The sequence below is a fragment of the Diceros bicornis genome, chromosome 29, assembly GCF_020826845.1.
Source record: "Diceros bicornis minor isolate mBicDic1 chromosome 29, mDicBic1.mat.cur, whole genome shotgun sequence".
Classification (NCBI taxonomy): domain Eukaryota; kingdom Metazoa; phylum Chordata; class Mammalia; order Perissodactyla; family Rhinocerotidae; genus Diceros; species Diceros bicornis.
In genome coordinates this window covers 30,537,256-30,562,303 of record NC_080768.1, presented here as the reverse complement: position 1 = coordinate 30,562,303, position 25,048 = coordinate 30,537,256, and the positions used below count along the sequence as shown (strand labels likewise).

At 36.3% G+C, this 25,048-nt stretch overlaps 1 long non-coding RNA gene across 3 annotated transcripts in view; it reads left to right on the top strand.

Moving 5' to 3' along the window:
- LOC131394014 (uncharacterized) overlaps window positions 1–25,048 on the top strand; it is an 84,109-nt gene that overhangs the window by 46,565 nt on the left and 12,496 nt on the right. Inside the window, exons 2-3 of one of the 3 annotated variants that reach the window (XR_009216035.1) lie at window positions 9,195–9,246; window positions 19,533–19,680. This is a non-coding gene — a long non-coding RNA (uncharacterized LOC131394014). Of the gene's footprint in view, window positions 1–9,194; window positions 9,247–15,221; window positions 15,388–19,532; window positions 20,074–25,048 lie in introns of those variants that run through there. The other 2 variants (XR_009216034.1, XR_009216036.1) reach the window with 2 other exon arrangements.

The following is a 25,048-nucleotide window of genomic DNA, read 5'->3' as shown; positions in this document are numbered from 1 at the left end:
TTACTCATCCATCTGGGTCTGGGATGCCACCCCATGCCCAGTGACAAGAGGATGGCAAACTTTTTCTCTCTAAACATCCAGAGCCTGCCATCTGGTCACAGCTGTGCTACTGATTTGGGTCTGTGACCTTGAACAAGTCAGTTGGCTTTTTTGAATTGCTGCTTTCTTGTCCTAAAATAGGAAAGATGATAGGAAATATTAAAGCAGGCAAAGGAAGGGCAGATCTTCTACAGCACCCTTTTATTTCTACAAAAATGACTCCAAATGAAATCCTCCAGAAATCACCAAAGCCTTCAACTACGGAAAATCAAATGGAACAAAAGCACAGGAACTTCACAGAAAATAAACACTAAGAGAGACCCACTGTTTCTTTGGGCATCTACACTGGTATATTCCTTAAAAGCAGAATGGAACATTTATGGTAGAATAATGTGAGTTTTACTGCTGTAGTCCTTTTCAAAGTTTTCCGTAGAAGTACCTCTAACAGCAGAGAAGTTGAGAAGTATTAGGTCTCCTCCCTCTACCACAAATCTAGTATATAATTTGATGTGGCTAGTGGCAAAGGCAAAAATCAATGGGAGTCTCATATTTTACATAAAAATGTATAATCTTTAGCATTTCACTTTTTTATTTTGCTTTTCTTTTTGTATTTAAAATTATGAATTGATTTTAATAGAAAATAATGTGTATGCACTGAGTTATTCTGCTGTTTTATAGCAGGACTTTGGGGAGAGGAAGGAGGAGGAATAAAGACACAGATCATTCTAAAATATCTTTTAATTCTATTATTAAATATATACATGGAGAACAGAGGATGTTGCAAACATTTTCTCTGTGGCTTACCTTTCAGTCCATGCTAATTTCACCTAAGATGAACATAGATGAATCTTTCTTCTCTGTTCTCCTTTGAACCAATTGATTACTATATGCTGATGGGTATTCACAAATATTTTCTGAGGAATTTATCTTTTTATAAGAGAATATCCTTGCCACAAACTTTTTATCATGACCTATCTAGCTAAATAAGTATCTAGAGAAATACAGGTTAGATGCATATTAACATATAAATTTGACTTTGCAAAGTATTATGTGTTTTTATAAAAGTGTTGTCCATTGCTATTAATAAATATAAAAATATACACATATATAAGTACATGTATAAAAGCATATGCAATAATTACATATTAAGAGAAAAACTTTTACTCAAAGAAATATATTTCTACCTGGTTGAATCAGAGAGTAAAAGGAAAAAGAATGGGGTGGCGGGTTGAAGTGTGCTGAAGGCGGGTCCTGCTTGTTCTCAAGAGCAAGCTGTGCACATATCTTTACAGCATCTCTTCCAAACTCCTCGTTCCATGACATTATGTTGGTAGTTTGAATCAGCCTAGGGGGGAGCATTTGCACCATAGGAATCAGCAAACATCACAGATTAGAATTTATTTTCCCAATATTGGAGAGCTGGTTGTTAAACATTAGTCATCACACCACTGTCTAAGACCCTGAAAAACCTAAAAAGGGCTATTACAAAGCCTCATGTCAAGACCTCCTAATTTATATCATGTATAGACAGACTTACTCCACTTTTTCTTGCCTTCTGGTTCCTTGGGTTTATCCATTTAGATGTATTTGCAACAAATTTAATAGCCAAAAAGCTGCCTAAAAATTCTATTGTACTATATTAAACATTAGACTATTCTAAGAAAACTTTAGACATATTACGCAGGGTGAAGAGAAAATAAATACTTGAATAAAAGTGAGAATTGGGTTGGAGTGACATCAGCATCAGTGGCAAAGCAGGAAGCCCTGGACCCTCTTCCCCCCACAAACATAGTGATTCAGCAACAATTCATGGACAAATTCCCTTAGTGAGAAATCAGCAAATGTAAATTGTGATAACAATAACATAAATTGTATGTGCAGGGGGAGGAGTTAAAGTGTAGAGTTTTTGTACGTGATTGAACTTAAGGTGCTATCAGCTTTAAATAGACTGTTATAACTATAAGATATTTTATGTGCACCACACATACACACACACACACACACACAGTACCTACATAGAAGTTACATGAAAGAAAAAGAGAAAAGGCTAACAGAAAACAACTGAAAAAAATGGCAATTATGTATTTTTCCCTATTAATAATTACTTTAAATGTAAATGGGTTGAACTCCTCAATGAAAAGCAAAGAATGGCTGAATTGGTGAAAAACCAAGACCTAACTATATGTTGCCTACAAGAAACTCACTTTAGATTTAAGGGCACACATAGGCTGAAAGCGAAGGGATGGAAGTAGATATTCCACGCAAATGGTAACCAAACAAGATTAGGGGTGGCTAGACCTAGTAGATTTTAAGTCAAAAACTGTCACAAGAAACAAAGAAGAACATTATATAATGATAAAAGGGTCGATCCTTAAACATATAAACACTCAATATAGGAGCACCTAAATATATAAAGCAAACACTGACAGAACTGAAGGGAGAAATAGACAACAATACAATGGTAGGAAGAGACTTCAATACTCCACTTTCAATAAGAGATAGAACATCTAGGCAGAAGATCAATATGGAAACAGAGGACTTGAATAATACTATAGACCAAATGAACCTATTAAACATATACAAGACATTCCACCCAGTACCAGCAGAGTACACATTCTTCTCAATTACACACAGAACTTTCTCCAGGATAGATCGCATGTTAAGTCACAAAACAAGTCTTAACAAATTTAAGAAGATTGAAATCATATCAACTGTGTTTTCTGACCATAATAGTATGAAACTAGAAATTAGAAACAGAAGGAAAACTCAAAAATTCACAAATATGTGGAAATACAACAATGAACTCTTAAACAACCATTGCTTCAAAGAAGAAATCTAGAAAGAAAAAAGAAAATGCCTTGAGACAAACAAAAATGAAGACACAACATACCAAAACTTATAGGACGCAGCAAAAGCAGTAATAAGAAAGACGTTTATAGCAATAAATGCCTACATTAAAACAGAAGAATGATCTCAAATAAATAACCTAACTTTACATCTCAAGGAACTAGAAAAAGAAGAACAAACCAAGCACAAAGTCAGCAAAAGAAGGAAATAATAAAGATAAAAAGCAGAAATAAATGAAATAGAAAAACAATAGGAAAAATCAATGAAATTAAGAGATGGTTTTTTGAAAAGAGAAACAAAATTGACAAACCCTTAGCTAGACCAAGAAAAAAAGAGAAAGATTCAAGTAAATAAAATCAGAATAAAAGAAGAGACATTACAACTGATGACACAGAAATAAAAAGGATAAGAAACTACAATGAACAATTACATGCCAACAACCTGGATCACCTAGAAGAAATGGATAAATTCCTAGGAACATATGAGCTACCAAGACTATATCATGAAGAAACAGAGAGTCTGAACAGACTTATAACTAGTATGGAGACTGAATCAGTAATCAAAAACCTTCCAACAAAGAAAAGCCCAGGATCAGATGGCTTCTACCAAACATTTAAAGAACTAACACCAATCTTTCTCAAACTCTTCCAAAAAGTTGAAGAGGAGGGAACACTTCCAAATCTATTTTATAATGCCAACATCTCCCTGATGCCAAAACCAGACAAAGACATCACAAGAAAAGAAAACTACAGGCCAATATCCCTGATGAATATAAATGCAAAAATCCTCAACAAAATACTAGCAAACTAAATCCAACAGCACATTAAAAGGATCATACACCATGACCAGGTGTGATTTGTCCCTGAGATTCAAGGAAGGTTCAACTCATGAAAGTCAATTAATATGATATAACACATTAACAGAATAAAGGATAAAAATCACAAGATCATTTCAATCTATTTTTCCAGTTTAAACTCTAGCTAGTTTCTAAAATAAAACCTCCACTATAACCATTGACATTTACTCTCTCAAACACGACTTTGGCATTTGGACCCCTGGAACTTTCTTAGCCAACCACATTCTTTTAATAATAAAATCTGCTTCCCCCACATCCAAATCCTACTTAACCTTCAAGGCTCAATCCAAATTCTATATCCTTCTAAAACTCTCTCTAACCTCTGCAGATCTAACTATCATGATTGACACACTCTTGTCTTCTCAATGTAAGGGCTAGCTATATATTTGATACTATCTAAATACTACTTTGAATTGATATCTTCTATATTCTGTTTTGGGTTTTTAATTTCCTTTCCAGTTTTATTATAAAATAATTTTATATTAAAACTTATACAAATATAATTTATATTTTATATTAAAATTTATATAATCATTTAAAAATAAGTTAAAAATGCAGACATGTATTAAGTATTCCTAAAATTCTTTGCTTTTGAGGACTTGTAATCACAATTACTTGCATGATTTCTCCTTTTGCATATATATTTTTCTGCTAGAATAGGGAGTCTGAGAAGTATATAAATAACACAAATATATTTTCATTAAAATGCAAAATAATAAAAATTAGCAGTGTTGAGCACTTATCATATGATGGACATTTAAAAAAGAGCTTTTTAAGTACTTATTTGATTTTCATACAACTCCATGAGGTAGCTAATATAATTATCTACATTTATTTGAAGAAACTAGCCTACAAAGTTAAATAACTTGCCCAGACTGTCTCCACAGATGGAGCTCTTAACCTCTATATTACATTATTTCTCATCAACATAGAATAATATGAAATAAAAATATAGTAGTCTATGTAAATGTTGCCTGCACAGTTATATGAGACAGCTCTGCCCCTGTTAACTTTTGGTCATTTATCTTTCCAGAGATTTATTCATTGGCATATTCATTTACATGCATAAGTACCAGGTGAGAGTCTCACTCCATGAAGTATTTCATGGAGTGAGCTTTATATTTCTATAACTGAACTTCATTGGTCTTTTTTTTTATGGCAGAAATATAATCTTCTGTAAATCCACATCTCCTTGATACATTTTCTTGGGTTGTGTCTAGGTTCCACAGGGGATCCCAGGTACTACATACAGGGAGCTGTCAGGGCCTTCATCCTCTGAGATTCTCATGGCTCCACCTGATCCATATGTATAAGGATCACTTACTCACAGCCAGGGCTTTCCAGATCTGGGTCTCTCTTACCTATTCCTGCATCCCTCAGAAGCAGATTTAGAATCATTCTACCATTCCTGAACATCTCTTGGGCTGCAGTAAGAAAGGAAGTGGGGCTGCCTAAGGCCCTTCACCACTCAAGCATTTCTACTCAAGTGCTCCTGCACCGTCTTGAGCAGAGGGAACTCTGTGGCCTTGACTTAGGAGCCCTACTTGGGAAGGTCCATAGAGAGCAGCCCATGGCCACTCTTCCCTTGAATTCCTCAAATATTGCTAGAGTTTCTATCATCTCCATTCTCCTCTTCCCTTCATCTCTGATATGGTGAGAGGCTCTGTCTTAACTGATACGTAACCTGTTTACCTCATTTCTTTGACATTTATTCTCCTACTTCACAGAAAAATTTGCTCTGACTGATCATATGTTCTATCAAAAAGCCAAGATTTTACTCTTTTGAAGTCTGTGCTCTGTCATATCACTCCTCTGTTGTAGCAATGAAGACAAATTCCCCAGTTGCCTGGGTGGAAAGAAGTACCATGTGGTGCAGAAACAATGGGGAAAATAGCTTAATATCTCAAAATAGCATCTCACCATTCACATGTAGGTGCATATTCAAATATATTATTTATAGCAGTCAAATTATTAGATGGGGTTGCCTCTACCTCTAACCCTTGGGGTGAGTTTTAATTTGGCTTAGCCTATTAGGATTCTCCATTTCTTCCACTAAGTGACTGGACCTATAGCCTAAGATGGTCTAAATAGGGTGATGATCAAAAATTTTATTCATCATTGTAGGGAGAGACACTTGCCCCCAGATGTAAATGAGGAAGCTGGTAACCCTGGTTTCTGCTTGCAGCCATTTTGTGAAGAGTAGGGATGCCAGACTGAACAGAAAGCTGATACTTGGAGAAGGGTAACAGAGGGAAACAATATTAGCGTCTTGATTGTACCTTGGCTGAAGCCTGAACTACCTTTGGACTTTTCATTGATTATGTCAAAAGTTATCCTTATTATTTAATTCAATTTAAATAGGTTTTCTAATAATTAAATTTGAAAATATCCTAATAGATACAGATGTCTACAAATGAAATTGATGGATGTAGGTCATGCTATTTAAAATTTTGGTAGATTGTGTCAAACTGTCCTCAGAAACACTTTGTCAATGTACATTACTTCCAATTAAGTATTCTAAACTACATGTTTCTTTGCATTTTTATCAACAATAAATAGTATCAATCTTTTTCATCTTTGACAATCTGGTAGGTGAAATACAAAGTAATAGAGTAACTCATCTTTACTCTTTTATTTTCTATAACAGACTTAACGTTCCTTAGGAGAAATCTAACTTAAATTTGTCAATTAATGGTATATCAGTATCCTTTGGTTTAAGACAATGTAATTTCAGGCAATTATCTGACCAATTCAAATTTTACCTCTCTATCCGGACTATTTCTTCTCTTTCCTTCTTCTCTGACACAAGATAGCATCTGATAAATAAATATGGTAGAAACGAGCTTACCTGACTTCATGGTAGTGGAGAGGAGGTCTTTAGATCGTTGCATTATCATCTAAATCCTCATTGGTCTCTGCTTAGGACTGCCTGTTCTGACCCCTGGACTGGGTTTGAAGATGAAGTCTGAAACACGCATGCATATAGTGTTTTCATGATTTTGTCATGGCTTGTTCTTCCTCCTAGGTGATTCAGTCCCACATCAGCTTTGTTTGGCACTTGATATTCCCAAAGTCTTCTGAAATCCCCAACAGATCTCCATTCTAGGTTGTCTGCCTTGCAACCCAGAAGTGTTGTGATACTCTCTTCTGACCACAACAACTCCAAACCACACCATCAGGATTCCCAACCTGCATCATCAGTGACCTTTCACAACCATGTCAGCACATCCAGAGACTTCTTGGTCTCATGGGATCAGAGGGTAAATCAAGTGTTGTAACTCCGGTTCTCTCTCTCTCTGTGTAACTACCTGAATTTTGATATGACCAAGCAATATTGCCATGAGGCTACCTTGTGAGAAAATCCTCCTCATCACAGTTGACCCACTCCTATCATCACCACACCTAGATTTCTAAATCAACTGTGGAGCACAAAAGCTCTTGTGCTTTTATTTTACTTTTCAACTGAACTAACATCATGACTTCTGGGTTTTGAGCTGGCTAAGGAAGCCATAACACACTTCTCTGAGGCTTGTTTTCCCTCTCTCTAATCTAGTCCATCCTTGCCACATGGGAATGGCAAAGATGGGCATTTGCCTCCATTTCTCTTTTTATCTGACTGATACTTTCTTTACATGATAAATCAACTCCTTTCTGCGTTGGCATTTGCCTGACCACTACCCTTTCTGAGATCATGAGATACCAGGGAAGAAACGAAGTGATCTAAAAGTATTCTCTCTCCTAGAGTGAGATGACAATTTTTCATGGGTTTATTGACTGACTTCCTTCTAGGAATTACCTGTTCACAGTCCTTTCTTATGTTTGGGAGGTTGTTTTGTTTCTTCTTAATTGTAATTGTTCTACGTGGATTTATTTTCATTTATTTATTCAACAAATTTCATTTATTTATTCAACTCATTAAACCTATTATTTTCCAAAACATATGCTTGGTAAAGAAAAACAGAGTTCATGTTCTTATGGAACTTTATATTCTCATAGAAGAGGAGAAATTAACTGAAAAATTAATGGAATACTCACACTAATTAATGTTTTATTCATAAGTAAGATACATGTTCTGAATAATGAGAATAATAATTGGGAGACAGTAATGAAGATATATAAGAAAGACGGGGATATAAAGGAAGGCTTCTCTGAAGAAATTATATTTGAACTAAATTGTTGCAAAATATTATTCTCAGTCTCTTCTTGGTCAAATTTTTATGGCATTTCATTTCCAAATTATATATAGTCAAATAACATCCCCACATTTGCATTAGCAAATCCAAAATATAAAAACAAACAACAACATATAGTTACTTCAACAGATGCTAGAAAAGCGTTTGATAAAATTCAACTCCCATTCATATAAGACTTAAACATTTCTCATTTGGTTTATTCCTACATATTTTCAATTCATTTGCTTTGCTTATTTTATTTGCTTTTTGTGTGTTTTTAGAGTTTTTCTTTTCCTATGGTATATGGGATTGTTTTTTCTACTACATTTTGTAATTGTATAGGAAAGTTATTGCTTTCTGTATATTTATCTTGTATTTGGCACTGCTTCATAACTATTTTATGAGCTCTGACTTTTTTTTTTTGGTAATTCTTTTGGATTTTCTTGGTAAACAATCAAAGAATCTATTATATCTTTATCTTGTCATATTGCATTGCCTCAGGCTTCAAGTACATTGATGAATTAATAGTTATAATAGCAGAAATACTAGCTTTATTACTGAATGTAACTGGAAAGAATCATAATGTTTCACCATTTTGTGTGAGAACTGTGATAGGATTCTTTTTTTTTTTTTTGGGGGGGGATTTTTTTTTTAGGATTCTTGTATATAATCTTTATCAAGCTATGGCAGCATCCTTTTACTGCCTATTGAGACTTCTAATGTTAACAATGGGAGTTGAATTTTATGAATTGTTTTTTAAGCATCTGTTGAGATATTTTTTCCTTTTATGTCTGCTAAAGTAGTGAATCATGTTAATAGATAAACATATATTCAATCATTTGCATTTCTGAGAAAAGGTCTCCTTTGTCATGAAGTATTTCCGTTTTAATATACTGCTGGCTTATTGAAAGTCATTGAGATTTTGAAAACTTATGATTGAGTTTGAGCTTTTTGTATGTATCTGACTTTGACCAAGTCACTTAGTTTTCATTAACTTTAATTTCCTCAGGTGTAATATGAGTTCATTCCACCCTATTCACAAAGTAACTGTTAGGATTAGATGAAATTGTAAAATTTTTATATGGTAAAAATAAATGTTATATACATATAATTTATTACTTATGGTGTTCAAGAGAACTGAGTGATTAGTTTTCCCAGTGATTCCCAAATAACTGGAATTATTGTATTCCAGATGGTAGGCATGAGCTTCCTAGTATATCATTAATGAGAATGAACTAGTGCAGTGAATAACCACTTTGTGCAACTCTCCTTTTTTCTAGTGGCATTGGCTCCATCCATTGAACAGATGAGGAGCCCAAGACACATAAGATGGTAAGTTAATTTCCTCTAAGACTGCATCAATGTTAGAAATGCTGTCGTGGCTTTGTCTGAGGGTTCATTGATACTAACTAATAATTCTTGGTTAGTAACTCGGGCTACTGCTTCAAGAGTAAAGACTGTATTTTAATGGGTAGAAAGAAAACGGCTCGTGGGAAGATATTTTGTGGATTGTCCACTAGATGGCATTACAAGCTTATCAGAATTGTTTTAACTTGGCATTTATTCACCAGTTAAATACTAATTACTTAAAGAAAGATATTAGTAAACGGAAGTTAGTGATAGCAGCACTATCTTTGAAAAAGTTGTTTGTCTCCTTTGTTTGAATATCAGCTAACAGTAGCAACAACATAAAGCTATCTAGGGACAATGTTGTTCAGCCCTCACTTGAGAGCAATCATCTTTATAAGGAAAACAATTAAGCCATAGCAAATGGAGGGGATATACTCTCAGAACAACAAAAAGTCAGTGAGAAATTCTATCAAAATAACTAAACATATTTTTATTCTCAATTGAATTGCCTAACCTCTTTGTGAGATAAGTGAATTCCAAAAGAGCTTAGATAGGTATATCAATGACAGATTTAAACATGGCTTTGAAAGAAAGCTGGGTAGGTTGACAATGCCGAAATAATTTTAGGTTTAACTAAGAGAGGGCTACTTATTCTGTCATCTCCTTGGGGTTACTTTTGGCAATGGAACACTTAGATGGATGGATTTTAGATAGTAATATTAACAAATATTGTAATGATTATTAATTCTTATTAATTTTTGTGACAGGAAGTAACTGAACTTAAAGCAAGGACTTTTTTGTTGGGTACACTGAAAGTAGTGTTCACTCACCTTAAACAAACACTGGCTTTTCTGTTTTATTCTATTGTTTTTCCTATATTCTCATTTGTCTCCTCCACACATCCCCACCTCCTCCAGTACAGCTTTACTCACTCTTATAGTATTAAAGAATGATGCACTTTTACATTTCTTTAATCTCTTGAGAAAGAAAGAACACTCCCAAGTAGGCAGCTCACACTCTTCAGACTAAAATACAGTGGTCTACAGGTGCCATTTGGAATCATGGGTGGAAATACTCTCTCCAATAGACATACTTACATCAGGTATAAGCACAGCTCATGTCTGGTCCTGAGTCATACTTTGAATGTTTTTATTATCACATGCTTGAGACGATTGCCTAATAGATATCAAAGGGATCACTTTACAACTGTGAAATAGTAGACTTTTTATTTTATGATTTTCATGTATGGACATTCCTGATAAGGAAGAGACTAATTTCCAATGGCCAGGGAGTCTTAGGAAAGAAGAAAAAGAGGAAGAAGAAATAACTGGAAGACATAGTATATAGTAATCCCATTATCTAGAGCCAAGATCTGTTTAAAAAGTTCGTATATGTCAGGGATCCTAAGAAAATATGTTTCTCTCTATAGTTTTCCTGTGTCAAACTTTTGGCTTCAAACTTTATTTCACAGTTTGGGGGAATTCTATCTTCTCAGTTAATCAGTAAATGGTCAACATTTAAGACATGCCACTCTTTTGAAATCAATCAAAGTTCAAATAGAACATTCTTAGTCAGGTTGCCCTGTTTTCAAGTGTTGAATCATGCTGACTAAGGGGCAATGGTGCAGGGAGGTAGGAGAGAGGATTTATGCCCTCACACAAGTCATGTGAATAACAATAGCTCCATTCTAGGACTGGAGAGCTCTCTAGGTCCCTGAGTCAGAATTCCTAACCAATGAAAGAGAGAGAAGCTTGAACTGCCCCTTTTAATTCAGTGGGAGAAAAATGTTTGGAATGTTATTTGCGTAACTATGAACTCAACTTGGTACAACATGCCCAGGCAGGTGAGACAGAATCCACCATCCTGTAGAAGGTAGAAGTCTTAAGGGTGTACTTTTAACATTTCAATTACAGAAATTCTTATAATGGGATAATATTCTCAGCTACACAAGGTGAAACTACAAGGTAATGTGATTCATTTAAAAATCAACAAGCATAAAAGAATGTATGCAATCAAGTAAATGTTAACTCTTCTCAGAAATGATAAATCTTGTCTTTTGAGAATAGATTTGAATTTTGGAAATAACTAAAATGTATGTAGCTTGGAGGTAGTGCAGAGGAGAATGAGTTAAAAAGCTGAATAATTGGAAATGTTGAAGCTGTAATGCTCAAACTTTTTTTCAAATAGGAGCTTCTTTTGCTTTTCACAAAGACTTTCCCTACCTGTGGTAAGAGCAGTTTCAGATAAAGAGTTGTTATTTGTGATATGGTAAAGTGTGCTTCTCTACCAAATTGGACATTCCATGAGAAATTGGACATTCCATGAGAAAGAATGCCTAGTCATTGGACTTGGATAGTCAACTTGATAGACCTTTAAAAGACTCAGTACATCATAATGAATGTACTGGTTGAGGATGCCTGGATCTAAAGATCTGAGATTTTGAGTCACACTCCACTATAAGGAATTCCAAAGATCATCTGAATTTATCCTATTTATTTTGGAATTTCTTTTTGTTTTTTAAATAAAGTTTAATGCTCTAGGAATATGTTTTGGGATTTCTTTTTATTAAAGTGAAATTTGCCTTATTATTTGCATTAAGGATAATTGGATTTGGCTTATAGGAAACATGAGAAAACAAGACTTATAAGCAAACTATGCCAGATTAAGATCTTCTACAGAGAATGAACTTAATCCGATCTCTATCTTCTCTAGTGAGAAAATCACATGATTTGGACTAACACTGCAAAATGAGAGAATTGAATTAGGTAAAAAAAGAAAAGTTTCTAGACAAAACTCTGAGCTTTCTGCCCTGAAGATCTATAAGTTGGAAATGTGATATATAGCAGCCTATCCAGAGAACTTTAAATTCAATGCTGCCCATTTTCTCCATGATCTTGTTTATAAATTTTAAGCAAAACTCATTGCTGGGGACTTGGCAGTCTTGAACAAAATATTAGCAAAGGATACTTGAGGAGAAATAAAGAAAAGCCTTCCTTATTCATACTTGCAAATTACAGCAAGTCATGATGTAGCTTTGAGCTATGGGTCACCTATATGAGCTATCTGTAACAAGCTATATATATATATAAATGTACACATGACATATATATGTACATGTGACATATACATGCATATACGTATATCACCTATATGAAAGAATATGTGGAAAATTTTCTTTTCAAGAAAGTGTTTCTATGGATTTGGACAAGATTTTCTTGCTCTATAATTCTATCTTTCTCTTCTTATTCAAAATACTCTTCTGTGTAAGAAAGTGACTAAAGTATGCTTAAAAGAAATTAGACCATTTATATCATAAGCCTCCCTCTTTCCACCAAGTCAAACAATATTAGTCTCCTATTTCATCCTAAAACAAAGAGCCCTCAGGAGCAGGAGGGAAGAGGCAACTGGAAAGAGGTATACCAAAAAAATTCTTAAAATGTAGAATCCAATTCCTCTTTTGCCTTTGAGCAGTTCTGTGCTTTTGGACAGGCTCTTCATGTTTCCTGGGCTTGTAATTGTGGGCCCTCCAGGACCAGTTCAACCGACCCCATCTTATCAACACAGTAATTAAGAGTGTTTTTTCAGGAACTGAGACCCCTTGTCCAGTTCAGGCTGGTTGAGACCACCAACCCCTCAACTGGGCCTCTGCGAATGCTCAATAAGTGATATTTTTTACATCAAGGAACTAAAATCTCCACCCTCAGACCATGGTAATGCTGCCATTTGGTGAACATGCGTCCTAAGAAGAGCCAAGAAGCTTGACTACGCTTGCGCAGATCATCAATTACTTCTCTTCTCCTTACCTGCAATCATCTATCTCCCCAGTTCAGACTGCCCTTCCCTTCTTCCCATAAATTGTGCCCCAAGCCCTGGATCAGGGAGACAGATCTGAAAGCACATGCTCTTGTCTCCTTGCAGATCAGTCTCACAAAATAAAGCTACATTTCTTTTCCCAACAGCTGATGCCGTAATAATTGGCTCTTTTCATGTGCATCAGGTAGGAGAACCCCATTTGTGCGGTAACAGTCTGTAGAATGTGGAGTTGAAGCAGAGAGTTTCTAAAGGCAATGGGTTTCTACCCAGTCTGTACATTAGAATTACCTAGAGTCTTTGAAGGAGATAAGTTTTTTGAATTAGGGAACGGTGTTTTAGCCCCAGAGCTTGCCTCAGGACAGGATACATAGTAGGGTTGCCAAATGTAGCAAATAAAAACACAGGATGTTCAGTTAAATTTGCATTTCAGATAAATGATGAATAAATTTTTAGTATAAGTATGTCACAAATATTTATCTGACAACTCTACACACACCAGGAAGTCAAAGTTTGTTTGTAGAATGTAGAATGAATGTACGTCATCAAGTCTCTTCTGGTGGGAATTTTAGATAAAGAATGTGAAGTGGTAAGGGGTATGTGTTTCAGTAGTTTTTCAGTCATACTGCATGGGAAGTCTCTTACTTCCTCTTTTTTCAAGCTTTATCAGCCTTGATTGGAGTACTTTTTCACCCTCTGACAAGAACTATTATGCCAATTGGAATGCTTTAGGCTGTAAGTAAAGTATACCTCAATTAAAAGAGCTCAAACAATAAGGAAATCTATGGATTTACTTGACAAGAAGTCTGGAGCTAAGATCAGGTCATCAAGGACCCAAGTGTTCCCGTCATCTTTCCACTGGGACATCCTGGCTGTGTTGGCTTGCATCTTTGGGTTTGCCCCTATGGTTGTAAAGCGGCTGGTGCATCTCTGTATATCATGTCTTCACACAACCACATTCAGAGAAAAGAAGGAAGAGCAGTTTTGTATCGTACATGTCTTTTCAATTGGAGGGAAAATCTTTCCTAGGGATTTCTACCCCCAGAAGAGCTCCTCTTCAAAATCACTGTCCAGAATTGGGTCATATGCCCATGCATTAGCCCAAAGGGAGGCTGGAATGCAAATTTCAAGTGTTTTCACTCTTCTTGGTGGAAAGCAGGTTCTGTAAGCAAAGAAGGAAGTGGTTGGAAATAAATGTGGAGGCAACTGAGTGTCATCCCTAACCGTCACATCTAGGATAATCCTTTCCTTTTGAATGACATCAACACATGGATGGATTCTTCACTGTAGACCAGTCTGGAGGAATGGGGGATACTTCACAATTTTAGGAGGCAGATTTTTTGAAGGCCTTTGTGTGTTAAACCTTGACCCAAAACAAAGAGACATCTATGTTGGTCCCAACATAGCCCTTCAAACATGTTATCATTCAGCCAGAATGATTAGAACTTTAAAAATACGCAATTACATCCTTTTCTTCCCAGAAAAAAAGAGAAAAATCTGAAGAATCCTTTTTCTTTTCCCCTCATTCACCTCACTTTTTCATGCCAAGTAGATAGCACAAAATCCCATTGAGTATATGCGCAAAAGTCTTAGAAGAGCTGACAGAATCCTCATTTTACAGAGGGGCTTTTTTTCTGTTGGAATCCATCTAAATGTACTTTCATTCTTAAGGACACCATTAGAAGGAAGGTAATACAGATAATTTTCTTTTGATGGTCACTACAGCCCAAGATTCTCAAAGTGCTCTGCACACTCTTTTTAACCTCTCGTCCCTTTGATCAGGTGACGCAGAGCAATGTGTTTCAGTGCGGGGAATACTTAACTGGCCTCAAGACCTACAAAAGAGCTTTGGCCCCGATTTTAAGACAACGTTATATGCTTTTGTTCACCATGTAAATGGGGTGTGTAATGGGGGTAAATTCTTTCACAGTGCCCCTAAAGCACAGACATTAAACTGTATTTTCCCAAAGCTTATATAAAATTCCAACTGGCATACAAAATACATTTAAAATGCTACATGAGGAGAAGAGAGAAGAGAAAGAAAACTAGCATTTAATGAATAGCTTGGTATTTCAGACACAATGCTAAATGTCTGACATCTTTAAATTGATGTAATCTTGAAAACAACTTTTTGAGTTATTTTACAGGTTATTGATTCATCCAAGGTCATATAATCTAATGAACAGAATAAAAATTATTGCCAAAGACTACTCCTGCAAAGAAAGATATGTGGAGTTTTTACAAATACACACTTGATAAGGTAGTTTTTTCTTAGTCTTTATCTTTGCTGGTCTATTAAATTAGAATTTCTGCTTAGGGTTGAATTTCAGAACAGGCTTTAAACCCAAAACAGCACTCATGATCCTGAGCAGGATATCCAATCAGAGATATTTTCTTGAGAAAGATTTGCACATTTTCTCTTTCCCACTAACAAGGGTAGTCACATTCTCTGGAATTTATGCCATTACACATTCCAAGCATAGCAAATCAATCATTAATTATTCTCAGGAAGAGTGTTCAAAGTTCTCTTCCTTCTTTGGGAGATACGATAGAACAGTGAAAAACAACAACAAAAAAATCCCGGGTACCTAGTAGTTAAGCAGTATCTGGTCCAACATCCCAGTTGTGACAGATCCTCTAACTCCACACTGCTTCATCAATTCCTGTGAGTAAAGAAGGGGGAGACTATAGATTTTGGTACTGAGGGAGCAAGTAGCTATTGAACTTTCCTGACCTAAGTAAATAATTGGAATTGCCCTAAGTAAATTTGAATTGTAACTAAGTAAAATTGAATTATAGTCTTTAGATCTTGAGCTTCATGCTAGTGCCTCAAAAAGGCTCTGAGGTATGCATAGAAGTTGGTAGTGACTATTTGAGAAAAGTGTTGGACTTTGGAGGAAGACTGCTTGAGAACTCTCTAAAGAAAATTAAGCAACGAACTCCCGTTTTGTCTCTGGAAAAAATAAAAGAAGAAAAAATTTAAAGGTGAAAAATTAGTCCTGTAAAAAAACACTGCCCGAAGACTCTCTTACTAGGTGTGTGGGTTTTCTTCTTTCTGATTCTCAGTAACTTGGACTATGTGCTTAATTTGTTACTTTACAGTACAAAATTCATTTATTCAATAGTCGTTTGTTCAATAATAATTTATTCAACAACTCTTTGCTGAATACCATCTATGTGTCAGACATTGACATAGGGGCAGAAATGGAACTGTAAATTGGGATATAAGATACAAAATGTCACTGTGAAAAAGAGTCAGGTACCAAAATTCAAGAAAAAATATGGGAACAAATTCTAAGACATTTCTTTTTTAGAGTGATCCGTGAATCCCAGGTCATCCTTCTACTGTCCCACCCACTTATTTTGTAAACTGAATAGTTAAGCCCAAGGCCTTTGAAAATTCTGCTCACTTCAGAAAAATTTGTCTACGTTTTTTTGCACATTTAACAATGTGCAAAGAACCTATGAGAAATGTGTTTTTGAATATAACTAATAAGAACAGGGAGTATTAAAAGGTGTGAGTTGGTCCTTTAAAATGGTTTAAGTCAAAGATTACAGGCTGGGGTATGGATTTCAATTTTGCTACCCTAAAGAGATGGCTTCAGATTACGGTATTTTAAAAATTTAGTTCACTCTCAGAACTCTCATATAATATTAGCTTTCCCTTAGAGAAATGTCTTCTGGAATCTAACTTGAGCCAAAGGAAAACTTCTGCTGACAATTCCCTAGCTGGGGGAACCATTCTTTGCCACTCCCAGTGTTCCCATCTTGACCCCTCTCGTGTCTATTACTGATTTGTTTCTGAACTCAGAGAAGGTCAGAGCATGATCAATTCTTACTCTAAAAGCCCAGCATCGCCTAGAATTGCAGACCAGGCAGCCTAGCATAGACCTGCCCATACTTACCATCAGTGTCAGGGCTAACTGGGACAAGAGAAATCTGTCTCTGATCTGGGACATCATTGAAAATGTGTAAAAACTAAGTGCGTACCATGGTTTATTAAGGGGTCGCCTTAGCTTACACAACTACAAGGAGAGGTTCTCTAATGGCTCATGAAACCAGGAAGGAGGCTGACCCTAAAAGTGCTAAGTGTATGCATTAAAACTGAACACTACATTGCCCCAATATTCAGAAAACTGATAAAAAAGATACTCAGTTTTAACCCCAGTGTCGGTCACCTGAGGACACACAGTCTCAAATAGTATAGGCCTCATTCTGAATTTTTTTAAATGAACTTTTAGCCGATCAGCTGGTAAACAGGCTTCCTTGACACCCTTTATAGAATCCCTTCAGTCTGTTCAACAGAAACATACTAAAAGATCCTTTGTGAAGGGATTTTAAACATTTAGCCCAATGTATTTCAACTGCAGTGTCATACCCCATGAATACATTCAAATACCTCGTCGTCTTTTTTTGTGTGTGTGTGAGGAAGATCAGCCCTGAGCTAACATCCATGCCAATTCTCTTCTTTTTGCTGAGGAAGACTGGCCCTGAGCTAACATCTATTGCCAATCCTCCTCCTTGTTTTCCCTTTTTCTCCCCAAAGCCCCAGTAGATAGTTGTATGTCATAGTTGCACATCCTTCTAGTGGCTGTATGTCGGATGCCACCCCAGCATGGCAGGACAAGTGGTGCGTGGGTGCACGCCTGGGATCCGAACCAGGACTGCCAGTAGTGGAGTGTGTGCACTTAACCGCTAAACCATGGGGCCAGCCCCTCTCATTGTCTTTTCAAAGATTCCCTTTGATCTTTCATTTCTCCGCTAGTCTAACTTCTTATCACTAATTTCTTCGGTGGGTGTAAGGATCATTCTCGTTGCTCCTACAATATTGTACAAATCTGTAACACTCATAAAATGAAAACTATAGTGCTGCACTTGCTACTATAACAAAGACTTTTGACTTGTCATAAGAGACTAATTTAGTCTCTCTCTAATTTAAAACAAGACACCTAATACCTTCTAAGGATTCTAGAAAAGAGGCATTGCCATTTTCACTCATTCTCCCTGAACAGCCTTTGAGTTTTAAGTCTTGCGTCTTAATGAGTGAGCTTTTTTTTTTAGTTTAAATAAATTGAAAAAAAAAATAGCACGTGGGGAGGAAAGTTAACTTTGATGAGAACAACCATTTAAGGTTAACATCTCTCTTATTTTCCCACTTGGGGACCTGAGTATTTTTTGCAGTCCTGGAAGCAAGTTCAGGTTAAATAATGTAGAGATTTGCAATTTTCTCTTCTGGAAAATGAAGTTAAAAGATGGAAAAAACTGGAACAATTTGCGTATTTGAGGAGAAAGAAAAAATCATAATTTAACAATAAAATTAGTATTAGCTGTCATGATTGGATCTGACAATTGAAACTAAGAATGTGTGGTGAAAAAAAAAATGTCTTGCATCTGTTTTCTCCATGTTTTCTTAACCAAATTGTATCCTACTAAGTCTGGGAACCAACTATCCTAGGTTAAGATTTTGTTTTGTGTTTTTCTCCTTTCCTTTCCAATGTATTTCTCTGATTGTTCCTTATTCATTTCCCATACCGTCTAATACCCATATAACGCAAAGAGCTCACCATGTTTCCTAATGGATTCGTGTGTGTACATATGGTTTATATCTTGAAACAGTTTTTAATTTCATATAGCTGTGCTGTCAGCTGCTGGTTTCTACTGCTTCTAGAAACCTTGCCAGACCATCTGCAGACCCTCTAATTATACTTTCTGACCAGAGGGCAACTGGCAGGAATTAAATATGTTATGATCGTATTCAACAAAATTTCAGGATTCCAATGCTCTAGCTCGGAAGCAAGTCCAGCTGGACTTCAGTGGGAGACAGAGATTAACAAGGCCCCGGCTTCAACTGCAGTGAGGCTTCTCTGAGTCAGCAAATACTGTTGACTCTTAAGAGTAGCAGAACTCAGACCCTGTACAAATATCAATCATTAGCTCGTCAGAATAATAGGACGGGGTATGAGAACGATAACAGAAAGCTTTTCTAGATGTTGGACGTACCTTCTTGGGATCAGGAGGAATTATTGTGACTGGCTTTGGGTCACAGCGAGCTACAGGATCAGGCTAACTAATTGCAGCTTTAAGATTCGCCACCAGAAGAAAATACTAGACTGAAGGAAATGAGCTAGGTTAGCTGACCCTCCATGTGCAGGTGACCTGGATGTGAGAGTGTGGAGGACAGCTGCGAAGACTTGTAGACCGGTGTTGATTCAGCTGATCTGAAAATGGTTGTCCACTTCCTCCTCAATAGTCCACCCCCAAGTGGCATGATTTACATATGACCACAGAGTAACAGTTACACTCACAATTCTTCATGCCCGCGCTTCCATGCATTTAGTTTTCACGTATAACTACATCACTTGCCTCTCTATATAGCCCCCATATAAAGGGATGTTTGGGGGGAAAGGATGCATATACACCATACACACATGTTGTTGCTGTTGTTTTTGTTGTTGCAGGAGAGCCTGAAGATTTTGCACTAATTGAAAGAGACCTTCAGGCCTTTGTTTTGCGAGTAGAATGGCAGATGGCGTGGAATGCAGGGATATGTATGAGAAGAAAGAAAGAAAAATTGACATGGAATGGATCTCTCATCATATGAGACTGGTGAGGGAACTGATGTTATTTAGAAAATTTTAGTTCAGATTCCAGAGATTAGTAGTTATATGTAGAGAGGTAGTTATATATAGAAACATAGTATTGGGCTAGCCTTCCTTTGTTTGTTTTAAAATCAATCTTAATGAGATATTATTTATGTACAATATACTGCACTCATTTAAAGTGCACAACTCAATGCATACACCTGTGAAACTGCTGCCACAATCAACATAGAGAATATTTTTCTATCACTCTCCAAAATTTCTTCTTGGTTCTTTTCCGTCCATCTCTCCCTCTACCGTTTGCCCCAGTCAACACTGAGCTGTTTTTTTGTCACAGCTTTTTTGCATTTTCTAGACTTTTATGTAAATGGAATCATACTCTTATGTCTGGCATCTTATACTCAACATAATGATTTTGACATTCATTCAGTTTGTTCTGTATGTTAGTAGTTTGTTTCTCTTTGTTGAATAATATTCCATTGCATGGATGCAACACTTTTTGTTTATCCATTACCTGTTGGTGAACATCTGGATTGTTTCAATTTTTGATTATTGTGCATAAAACTGCTATGGATTATTGCCAATTTTGGGTTATTGTACATAAAACTGCTGTACATATTTGTGTACAAGTCTTTGTGTGGACATATGTTTTCGCTTCTTTTGTGTAAATACTTGGGAGTGGAATGTCTAGGTCATATGTTTAACTTTTTAAGAAATTAACCAACACTTTTTTCAGGATGATTGAACCATATTGCATGACCACCAGGGAGGTATGAGAGTTCCAGTTGCTCAACATCCTCGTCGACATCTTTTTAATTATAGTCACTCTAATGTATGCATGGTGGTATCTCACTGTAATTTTAATTTCCACTTTCCTGATGACTAATATGGTTTACCTCTTTCATCTTATTTGTATATTGTCATTAGTGAAGTGTCTGTTCAAATCTTTTACCCATTTTTTACTGGATTGTTTGTCTTATTACTATTGAGTTATAAGAGTTCTTTACATAGTCTGGATACAAGTCCTTTGTTGAATACATGCTTTGCAAACATTTTTCACATTCTTTTGGTGATCTTTTAATTTTCTTAACAATGTCTTTCAAAGAGCAAAAATTTTTATTTTGGTAAGTCTAATTTATTGATGTTTTCTTTTATAGCTCATGGTTTTTGCTTCGTTTAAGAAATCTTTTTAAAACACAAGGGCAATAGAATTTCTTCATTGCTTTCTTTTAGAAATTTTATAGTATTAGGCTTTACATTTAGGTCTGTGATCATTTTGAGTTAATTTTTATGTATAGTTTGAGTTGACATTCTTTTTTTTTTTTCCTATGGCTATCCAATTGTTCCAGCACCGTTAGCCATGTACGTGTGGATCTATTTCTGGAATCTATTCTGTTTTGTTGTTTCTTATGTCTATCTTTATATTAATACCATGTTAATAATATATTATATAATGATATATTACTATATAATTAATATATTTTTATGTTAATAATATACTATGTTAATACTACACTATCTTGATTTTTGTAGATAGTGTAAGTTCCTCTTACACTATCAAGTTCCATCTTCTTCTTCTTTTTCAAAATTGTTGTGGCTATTTTAGAGCCATGAAATTTCCATAGGAAATTTAGAATAAGCTTGTCAATTTCAGTGACAATGTCTGCTGACATTTGCTGAATTTTGAGTAGGATTGCTTTGGATGCATAGATAAATTTGAGTGGAATTGACATCTTAACAATTGAATCTTTCATGAACCTATGAATTCCAATGTACTATGAATTGGGATCTTCCAATAAACTTATGAACATGGTTTATTTCTCCATTTATGTGATTCTTCCTTAATTTCTTTCAGCAATGTTCTGTAGTTTTAATGAGGAATTCTCACGCGTCTTTTGTTAAATATATTCCTAAGTATTTTTTGTTTTTAGGTACTCTTGCAAGTATAATTTTTAAAATTTAATTTGCTAATTGTTTACTGCTAGCGTATAAAAATACAATTAATATTTGGGTATTAACTTTGTATTCTCCAACCTTGCTAAATTTACATATTAATTCTAGTAGTTGTCGTGTAGATTCCTTTGAATTTTCAACATAAATATTTATGCCATCTGCAAGTAGATCCAATTTTCTTCTTTCTTTCTGCCTTCATTTGCTTTCAATTTATTTTTATTTTTAAATTTTTTTTCTTATTCTCATGTTATCGTTTTTTTCTCCTGTTGCTCACTGGAGATAACCCAACAGTATGTTAAAACCCTGTCCTGGTGAAATTTAGTGGAGATTTCAAACTGTTGATCATTGAAGGGCAGGAAAATAGCTGGTGGATTAGGGGGAAAAAAAAGATACTGTGAAGGTGTATAGTTAGCTAGAGGCATGGCTGCAGTTTTAGCCTTGCTCTGCTGTTGCTGTTACTGATGAGGTCAGTCACATCAAGGTCCTTTTGAGCTGGTTGGAAGGAAGGACAAAATGTGTTAGAGCTGTGAATGGAACTGTATCAGCTGTGGCTAGAAAACACCGTGGACTTTAGAACTACCGGTGATTTTCAAGTGAGTCGGCCCATATCAGCCATAGACAAACATGCCAATCAGTACCAGTTCTCCCTCCTCTGCATGTCCACTGCAACCTGGAGAAGCAGTCTCAGGCTCCCTGTCTCAGTTTCTGGACCCTTCTTTCTTCTCCAACAGTATCATCCTCACTTCCCAGAGAACCCTTCCTTCTTCCCCTAACAGAAGCTCTCGGGAAAGATCTGAACCTCCTTCTGTGATTAAATTCTGCCCCATCCCCACACCTCGCCCATTGTTATGTTTTAACAAGATGTGTCTGAAGAGGTCTTAAGTCTCAAAAAAATGAAAGCACAAACACAACAACAATACCTGTAAAGGAAAGGAAATAGCATTTATTGAACATCTACTGCATGAAACCCTAGGATCCTTATTTAATCATAATAATATCCAAAATAGGATTTATATCATCACTATAGATGAAAGGACTGGGGATGAAGGGGTTAAGCTTTTTGTTCAAGGCCATATAAAGATTGGAGAATGAATTTGAACCTCAGTCTGGGTTTAAAGTATAAGCTTTTTCCATTGCACTCTTCTGACGCTTCAATATTACTGAAGACTTTCATTGTATAATATGTTTGCTGATTATCACTGACTCTATAATACTAGATTGTGTATTTCTTGTTTGCAGGAGTGCATTCACCATTATGTTCCCAACCCCCAGTGTAGGGCATGGCAAATAGTAGGTACTCAATGCCAGCTTGTTGAATTGATTTAAAACTCAACAGAACCATGTTTCTATTTGCTTTATTTATTCATTCATTAAACAAATACTTTTTTGTAGTTAGGCACATAGATCTAGAGTGGGAGTCAGATAAGTAAATAACCAATTAACTCTACATAGTAATACAAACTATGATAGAGGGATGAATAAAACATTGAGGAAACACAAAAAAAGAATTACCCAGACTAGCCTTGGGATGTCAGCAAAGGCTCCCTGAAAGAGGCATATTTTGACACTTATTGTCAAGAATGATGCAACGTGAGAGAAGGAAGATATTTCAGACAGAGGGGGCAGTCATGCGCAAGATTGGAAGTGAGAGAGAGCATGACACATTCAAGAAAATGTAAATTTGTTTGGGACATTGCATGTGAGACACAGAATAATGAAACATGAGGGCAGAGAATGAAACAGGTGCCAACTATGAGAAGACTATTATGTTCTGTTAAGGCTTTACCCCAAGGAAGCCACCAAAGGTATATAACCAGCAGATGGCAGGATCAGATTTTTTACTTAGAAAGACATTCTGACCTCTTTGTGGAAAGTGATTGAATTGGGACAGGACACCATTTGGCAAATAATTGCTGAATTCTAGGTGAAAGGTGACTGTGGTCTAAAGTAAGGTGAAGAGTTTGGGATTGGGAAAGTGGGTAGATTTGAGAGACAATAAAAGTAAAATTAATAGAATTTGGAGACATTAATTTTGGGAATAATGGAGGAAGAATTGATGAGGATAATTCTTGGGTTTTGGGTTTGGGAAAATGATGGACAGTAGTGTCATTTAATGAGCTCTTGAACTCAGGTGAGGTATTCGTCTGCAGAAGAATATTTCCAATGAATATCATCCCAAACAATGTACTAAAACCTTAAATTCACCATAATTACTGCGCTAAATTATTAGCTTCCCTCTCCCTCCAACTAATTTGCCAGATTTCTTTATAACATCATCATTTTCTGAGTCATTAAGGCTATAAACCCCATGTTCATCATTGGTTCCTCCTCTCCTCGGCCCTCTCTCCACTTTCAATTAGTCATCAAGGCCTGTTAATCATTCTGTCTCTTGAGCCTGCCCTGTCCTTCCATTCCCACTGTCGTAACCCTAGTCTTAGCCCTTATCACTTCATGCCTGAACTGTTTCCTAGCTAGAATAGTTTCCTAACTTGTCTCCATACCTCCAGTTGCTTTGCAATGCAATCCAACTGGCACTCCACGGCCAGAATAATTTTCTTTAAACTCTGCTTTTATCACGTCTCCCAGCTCAAGCACGTTTAGCGCACTCTTCTCCAGACAGATGAGTTATTCACCATCTTCCCAGCATGCCTTATGCATTTCTACCTAGAGAACCTTTGCTTGTAATGTGGCTTTCTTCTAACATTTTCTTCTACCTCCCTAAAGTCTTCATCCTCCTGGGTTCAGTTCCCGTCCCAACCTCCGTGAGATTTCTGTGATCATCCATAGCAATTTCTCTGCCCCCTGAATTCCTCTGGAACATAATACCAATTTTGTTTGCTTTCTTTTTTTCTTTTTTTTTTTTTGTGAGGAAGATCAGCCCTGAGCTAACATCCATGCTAATCCTCCTCTTTTTGCTGAGGAAGACCGGCTCTGAGCTAACATCTACTGCCAATCCTCCTCCTTTCTTTTTTTTTTCCCCCCAAAGCCCCAGTAGATAGTTGTATGTCATAGTTGTACATTCTTCTAGTCGCTGTATGTGGGACGTGGCCTCAGCATGGCCGGAGAAGCGGTGCGTCGGTGCATGCCCAGGATCGGAACCGGGCCGCCAGTAGCAGAGCGCGCTCACTTAACGGCTAAGCCATGGGGCCAGCCCTGTTTACTTTTTTGTGTTCTTCTCTGTATAAGTCTTGTCTCCCTGTCTGAGTAGTAGGCTTCTTAAAACTGAGACAATGGGCCTCTTCTCCAGCCTGTGCCGCACATGAGGTAGAAAGAACCAGATTCTGATCAGCGCACAACAGCTGTTATTTCTTGCAGCCACTTGTGTTTGCGGTTGAAGACAGGTTGTGCCAGTTTGATGAGTTATTTGCCCACTACTGCTGGGATACCCTTGTTGGTCTAGGTCCCAGCAGTGACTTGTGTTA